The sequence below is a fragment of the Equus asinus genome, chromosome 1, assembly GCF_041296235.1.
Source record: "Equus asinus isolate D_3611 breed Donkey chromosome 1, EquAss-T2T_v2, whole genome shotgun sequence".
In the NCBI taxonomy this organism is placed as follows: Eukaryota; Metazoa; Chordata; class Mammalia; order Perissodactyla; family Equidae; genus Equus; species Equus asinus.
This window is the reverse complement of record NC_091790.1, coordinates 90,777,094-90,785,201: the sequence shown is the minus strand read 5'-3', so window position 1 is coordinate 90,785,201 and position 8,108 is coordinate 90,777,094. Positions and strand designations below refer to the sequence as shown.

The window sequence follows — 8,108 nt, the reverse complement described above, 5'->3', positions numbered from 1 at the left end:
GCTTAAACCCACAGACCTATCCTCCATCCCAATGAAAAAACCTACTTACACATGGGCATCAATCTTCCAGACTTCAAGGTGTAGATGTGTAGCTGGAAAAAGAATTATTTTACTTAGTAATACAAAGTATAATTTAAAATTATTCTTTGTTTTATTTAAGCTGCACTCTGACTCAAAGGCCAAATTAAATCAATCTATTTATTCCAATTTATGTTTGCAGACTCCACTTGGAGTCATGTATTTGATAATCGTTTTGCCAGTTATTATGGTAGGCACTGTGGACACATATCTGAATAAGAGAACAGGATCCTAATAAGGAGAATAAAACTCAGTTACTGTCTATGAATCACGTTATATGTTAAAGTCTACATTATCAGGATAGGAAGTTAAGGTAGTGACATAAAAAGGTATGCCATACACAAATGTGAAAAACAGTGGCTTTTCACTTCCTCTTCTTATAAAATTATACAAATTGCCTTGGTTGTCAATTGCAGGTTTTTGTCATATGACAAATACAACTTGTGACTATTCTTTCTGGAAAACAACAGAAACGTTACTTCAGATAATATGTCGTTAGAGAAGTAATTATTCTTAAGAAATCCATGCTGCCCCACGAAAGAAAAAGGAATTTCCAACAGTTACTAATACAAAGTTGGCAAACTTTTTGTTAAGCAGGAAAGTACAGATGGGAAAACCGCCTATATGTCAAACTAAGCAGAAAGCTTAAAAAGTGAGTTACTTAAATTGTATAAAATTTTGAAGTCAAAGAAATGGACACTCATGGAAAAAATAGAAGAAGCAAGTTCTACTTCCACCATCTGATCTAAGAATGGTGGAAGAAAACACTTTCTGGCCCTGAAACATTTAGTCCTGCAATCAAGGCCACTTCTTCAGACCCAGGACAATTAGTCCTTTTAGAGCTGCGGATGGCTCAAAGAATGTGTCCAGCGCCCCCTTTACGTCTTTATTCCTCAGACTGTAGATGAAGGGGCTCAGCATCGGTGTGACCACAGTGTACATTACTGAAGCTGTTGCATTGGGTGTGAGCTGTGGGTAGCAGCAGGGCTGAGCTACACTCCTAGGCTTGTACAATAAAATAAGAAGACAACTGAGAGGTGAGATGCACAGGTGAAAAAGGCTTTATACTTCCGCTGAGCTGATGAGATTCCACAAAAGGAGAAAATTATCTTAGAGTGTGAGTAAATTATGCCAGCAAGGGGACCACCAGCCAGGAGCACAGCCACAAAATGCATCACCATGTCATTGAGAAAAGTGTCAGAACAGGCACTTTGAACCACCTGAGTGAGTTCACAGAAAAATTGGGGGACTTCCAAGTCTGAACAGAAAGAAAGTCACAACACCATTAAGCTTTGTGACAAGGAATACAAGGCACTCATGATCCAGGACACCAGGACCACCAGTCTACAGAGCTGGGGGTTCATGACCATCATGTAGTGCAGGGGGTGGAAAATGGCTACAAACCAGCCATAGGCAATTACTGTCAGAAGAAAGTCATCTAGTCCTGCAAAGAAAATGTAAAAATACACGTGGGTGATGCAGCCTTCATAGGTTATGCCTTTGCTCTGGGTCTGCATGTTCAGCAGCATCTTTGGGATGGTGGTGGAGGTGAAACAGGTGTCTACAAAGGACAGGCTGGAGAGGAAGAAGTACATGAGTGTGTGCAGGTGGGAGTCAGAGATGGTGGTCAGGATGATAAGCAGGTTTCCAAAAACAGTGATCAGATACATGGAGAGGAAAAGCTGAAATATGAAAGGCTGTAATTCCAGTTCCTCTGAAAGTCTGAGAAGAAGAATTTCTGAAAAATGTGTGTCATTCTTTGGTTTCACATTTTGGAAGTGACTACCAGGAAATAGAAAAAATAAATGACTAATTTTCACACAAGCAGGGACTAGTAACCTACCATAAATGCTACCTTTATATTTTATAATCATTAAATAAGTTTCAATATTTGGCGTATGGTCTGGTCTCCATTTGAGCATCCTTAATGCTATTTCTCATTAGGAATTCCTTTTCCACTGTCAACTTGTTCCAAAAGCATAATGTATACTACTGTTTTATTAAGTATCTTTCATGAATTGAGGAATATATATCAAATATAGACCATCATCCAGGCACTGACCAGAGTATAGAATGCTGAAAAGCAAAAATCCCTACAATCTAGTGATAGAGAAAGAATATAATCAAATAAAAATAATAGTATAACATACCCGAGGGTGACAGATACTATGAAGAAAAGGAAGCATGTACAAAGAGCAGAGTGAATAGGGGTTTATTTTTTATTAGGAGTTCAGGCAAGACCTGAAAACAAGGTGACATTTGAACAGACGAGAAAGAGGAGTGACAAGGAGACACAAGCTTACCTGGGAAAGTGTGTGCCTGGCAGAAGGAACAGCCAGTGCAAAGACCTTGAGGAAGATGGTTGTGTTAGAGAATCAAGGCTCAAAATGAGAAAGAGTGTAGTTCTGGCCACTTTACAACCTTGATTAATTTACATCCTTTATGCCAAGCAAAAATAATAAAAGAGAAAAAAGAAATTTGTCCAAAAGGCAAAGGGAGTGATAAATTTATGGTGTGAAATACCTTACAGATTGAACACCCCAAGTTAAAAATGACCAAAGGAAATAAACCAGTAATTCCCAAAATGAGATATACAAAATACAACCAAAATTGGGTATTTCTAATACTAAACATTAGAAGACTCACTTTTTCTGTGCCTATTCTACATTTATTGGACCAGTTCGTTTTTATATGGTTGGGTAGAACATGAGGCAAGCCCCTTTATCATTTCTCTTATGTGGCGTCTTTTCTTTGTTTTTCTTGTACTTTGAGTATTGATCTCATTTTTGATCAATCCAACAGGCACACTATAATCCCAGCCATGGTCCTTATGCAACATGCAAAGGCCCCCTCTGACTATGCCCTATAAAATCCTGCACTCAATAGGGCAATTCCATCCTTTACACTGAAGAACTTTCTTCAGATGATTTACCCCTGAGGACATTATGTCATACACACATTTATTTCACTGTACTCTGCCATTGAAATTATATCACAAATATCAAATGAGCAAGAACTCATTTGGTTTCTTCATGTTTGTATTTTCACATATTTTCACAAGTGTATGTAAATATATGTTCACTTATATAGCAACAAATTTAAGTGAATGTGAAGTTATGAAAAAAGGGCATGGTAGGGAGAACAAAACCAGGTTAAATAGAGTGATTTCAAACAACTATATTCAGAAAATTGAGTGGAGCATCAAAAAGTAAGCGAAAGAAGATATAAAGAAGCAATAGTTTAATGACATCTGCATGGATTAGTAATTAAATTCACTAAGGCATAGACATCAAAGTATATAATATAAACTGTTCCTGAGCATTGTGGCATATAGCAGACACTCAGTTAGTATCTATTGAAACAATCAGGACTTAGGCTTCAATACATAGCTACATTTAGTATATGGCAAGGTTGTATTTCAATTTATTTGGAAATACTGAATTGTTGAATAAATGTTGGCACAAATGGATATCTGCCTGGAAGAAAGTAAAGTTGTTCTCCTCCTTCAGTCATGTTACAAAAAAATCAAGGAGTTACCTACTCACTGTGGGAGTAACCAACACTTTTGAGTGAACATCTAAAGAAACTGTGTACTAACATCTACAAGTGGGCCAAATCATCTTAATTAAGGTAAGAAACTCAGATGTGTGAAGACAGACATAGTAACTAAATAAAAGTTAAAATATTTTAATGGCCAATATATTTTCCAAATATCTGTTGAGATACGTAAATTTTTAAAATTTATTTGAAAGGCTGATAATGGAACAACAACATGGATATACTATTTGGGCATATAAAATTATTAGGCCAATCAAAATGGTGACCAAATATACGACTCTTAAACTCAACTTGATACTAGTTTTGGGGAAACACTTAAAGAGCTGTCCTGTTGATTGAGCTTAAAACTTTTAAACAGATAGCAATGGGGTGCTCTAATTTTTCTGAGAGAAGTGAAAAGTGTTATAACTTCAGGGAAGCAATCTAAAGAATGGTATAAATGTTAAAAGTATAGATATTCTTTCTCTCAGAGTGCGTCAATCTCAGCACTATTGACATTCTGGGCCAGATCATTCTCTGTCATGGAGTCTGTCCTCGGCATTTAGTTTCTTTAGAGAATCCCTGGTCTCCACTCACCTCTCCTCTGCGGGACAGCAAAATATTTCTACAAATATTACTCAATATAACTCACACACCACCTGGTGTCTCTGACTGCATGTGTAACACTCCCCGTGGCATCTCGGACATTGTGTGTCACACTCCCCCTGTCCTCTTTGACTTCATGTGTCACTCTCCCACTGGTATATCTGGCTTCGTGTGTACCACTCCTCCTGGTGTCCTTCACATCGTGCATAACACTCCCCCTTAGGTCTCTGACTTCGTTGTAACACTCCCCCTGGCATCTCTGACATCGTGTGTCACAGTCCCCGTGAAGACTCTGACATCATGTGTAACACTCCCTGTGGCATCTCTGACTTTGTGTATAACACTCGCCGTGGCGTCCCTGACTTCGTGTGTCAGACTCTACCGGTCGTCTCTGACAACGTGTGTCACATTCCCTGTGGTGTCACTGACTTCATTTGTAACACTCCCCCTGTCATCTCCGAATTCATGCATAACAGTCCCACTGGTCTCTCTGACATTGTGGGTAACACTCCCCCTGTTGTCTTTGACTTCGTGTGTAACACTCCCCTGTGGAGTCTCTGACTTTGTAACACTCTCCATGGCGTCTCCAACAAAGAGAGTCATTTTCCTGCTGGTGTCTCTGACTTCATGTGTAAGACTCCAGCTCATGTCTCTGACTTCATGCATCACACTCCCCATGTGGTGTCTGACTTCATGTGTCCCACAACACCTGGCATCCCCCACCCTGTGAAACACCCCACCTGGTGTCTCTGACTTCATATGTAACACTCCACATGGCGCCTCTGACGTCATCTGTAACACTCCTCCTCGCATGTCTGGCTTCGTATGTTACTATCCCCCTCGTGTCTCTGATTTCGTGTGTAGCACTCTCCCCTGGCGTCTCTGACTTCTCATGTAACACTCCACCAGGTGTCTCTGAAATCGACTGTAACACTCCTCCTCGCATCTCGGGCTTCATGCGTTACTATTCCCCTTTTGTCTCTGATTTCATTTATCACACTCCTCCTGCCTTCTATGAAGTCGTGTGAAACACTCCCCATTGCGTCTCTGACTTTGTTTGCCCACTGCCCGTGGGGTCTGTGAATTCGTGTGTAACACACACCCTGGTGTCTCTGACATCATGGGTAACACTCCTTTTGGGGTCTCTGACATCATACACAACACTCTCTCCTGGCGTCTCTGACTTCATGTGTAACACACCTCCGTGGCACGTCTGAGTTCGTGAGTAATACTCCCCCTGGTCTGTGAATTCATGGGTAACACTTCCCCTGGCTTCAGAGACTTCGTGTGTAACACTCCTCATGGTCTCTCTGACTTTGTGTGTAAAACTCCGCATGGCATCTCTGACTCTGTGCGTAACACACCCCCTGGTGTCTCTGACATTGTGTGTAATCCTCCATGTGCCATTTGACTTCATGTGTCAGACTCCCCCTGGCATCTCTGACTTCCTGTGTTATACTCCCCGGGGTGTCTGTGATTTCATGTGCCACAAACCACCTGTTGTCTCCGACTTCATGCATCGCACTCCCTGGCATCTCTAATTTCCTTTGTAATACCCACACTGACGCCTCTGACTTCGTGAGTCATTCTTCCCCTGGGTTCTCAGACTTCATATGTCATACTTACTCTGGAGTCTTGACTTCGTATGTCACACTCCCAGTAGCGTCTCTGACTTCACGTGTAACACACACCCTGGTGTCTCTGACTTGTGTGTAAGACTACCCTTGGTGTGTCTGACTTATGTCACCCTCCACCTGATGTCTCAGATTTTGTCTGTACCGCTCCCTGTGGTGTCTCTGATTTCGTGTGTCACACTACCCCTATCGTTTCTGACTTCGGGTGTAACACAGCCGGTGGCATCTCTGCCTTCATGTGTCACCCTCTCCATTGTGTCTTTGAGTTTGTGAGTCACACTTGCCCTGTCATCTCTGACTTCGTGTGGCACACTGCAACTTGGGTCTCTGATTTTGTGTGTCAAATTCCATCTGGCATCTCTGACTTTGTGTGTTATACTCCCAATGGTGTCACTGACTTTTTGTGTAACACACCGCGTGGCATTTCTGACTCCGTGCGTATCACTCCCTGTAGTGTCTCTGACTTCGTGTGTAACACTCCACGTGGCATCTCTGACTTCATGTCTGACACTCCCCATGGCACATCTCACATTGTGTGTAACCCTCCACATGGCATTTCTTCCTTCCTGTGTTACTGACCCCAGTGGCTTTTGGACTTTGTTTGCAACACTCCCCCTGTTGTCTCTGACTTTGTATATAACACTCCCTTTGGTGCCTCTGACATCATATGTCACACTTCAGCTGGCGTCTGTATTCGTGTGTCACACTTCCAGTGGCGTCTTTGACTTCACCTGTCACACACACAAGGGTGCCACTGATTTCCTGTGTAACACTACCCCTGGTGTTTCTGACTTCATGTGTCACACTCCCAATGGTGTAACTGACTTTGTCTGTAACACACCTCCAGGTGTCTCTATGTTCATGCATAATTCTGTCCGTCATCTCTGACTTCACACGTAACACTCTGACTGGTCTCTCTGACGTCCTGTGTAACACTCCCCCGGTGTCTTTGAATTTGCTCGTAACACTCCACCTGGTGTGTTTGATTTTGTGCCTAACACTACCTCATCACGTCTCTGACTTCGTCTGTAAGAGTCCCCCTTTCATCTTTGTCTTCATGTGTAGCACTCCCCCGTCATCTGTGACTTTGGGCGTAACATTCCCCCTGTCGTCTGTGACCGCGTGTGTAACACTTCCCCGTGGCATCTCTGAAATCTGGCATCATACTGCCTGTTGCATCTCTGATGTTGTTGTGACACTCCCCCTGTCCTCTCTGACTTCTTCTGTAACTCTTCCCCTGGCGTCTCTGACATCGTGTGTCACACTCCCCCTGTCATCTATGACGTCATGGGTATAACTGCATGTAGCGTGTCTGAATTCGTGTGTCACAATTCCCCTGGTGTCAGTGACTTCATCTGTAACACTGGCCCTGGCATCTCTTACTTCGTGTTTCACACGCCCCCTGGGGTGTCTGAGACCATGTGTAATTATCCCCATGGCGGCTCTGACTTTGCGTGTCACACTCCTGGTGGCATCTCTGACTTTGTGTGTCACACTCCCCTTGGTGTCACTGACTTCGTGTGTAGCACTCCACCTGGTGTCTTTGACTTTTTGCATAACACTCCCCTGTGGCATCTGTGACTTTGTGTGTCACTCTCTCCCAGGTGTCTTTGACTTCGTGTGTAACACTCCACCTGGTATCTTTAACTGCGTGCAAAACACTCCCCCTGGTGTCTTTGATTTCATTCGTATCATTGCCCCTGGCATGTCTGACTTCCTGTTTAACCCTCCACCTGTAGTCTTGTGTCACACTTCCCCTCGTGTCTGACTTCATTCATCACATTCCCCCTGCCGTCTATTGCTTCATGTGTTACACTCACACTGGGGTCTCTGACATCGTGTGTAACGCTCTCCCAGGCTTCTCTGACCTCATGTGTAACGTTCCCAGTGTCATCTCTGACTTCATGTGTCTTTGTGTCTTACTCGCCATGGCGTCTCTGACTGCCTAAGTAAGACTCCCCCTTGTGTTGTTGACTGTGTGCCTAACACACCCCTGTGGCATCTCTGACTCCATGTGTAACAGTCTCCCAGGCAGCTCTGACTTCGTGTGTAACATTCCCAGTGTCATCTCTGATTTCACGTGTCACCCTCCAGCTGTTGCCTCTCACATCGATTGTCACAAATCCAATGGTGTGATGGACATCATGCATTACAATACCCCATGGCATCTCTGACTTCATGTGTCACAAGCCCCAAGTCACCTCAGAAGTCGTGTGTCACTCTCCCCTGGGTGTCTTTGACTTCGTGAGTATC

The 8,108-nt window shown here is 43.1% G+C and overlaps 1 pseudogene; it reads right to left on the bottom strand.

The window, feature by feature from the left end:
• Positions 1 to 876: 876 nt before the first annotated feature.
• On the bottom strand, positions 877 to 4,487 carry LOC106824232 (olfactory receptor 7A17-like; annotated as a pseudogene).
• Positions 4,488 to 8,108: the final 3,621 nt, after the last annotated feature.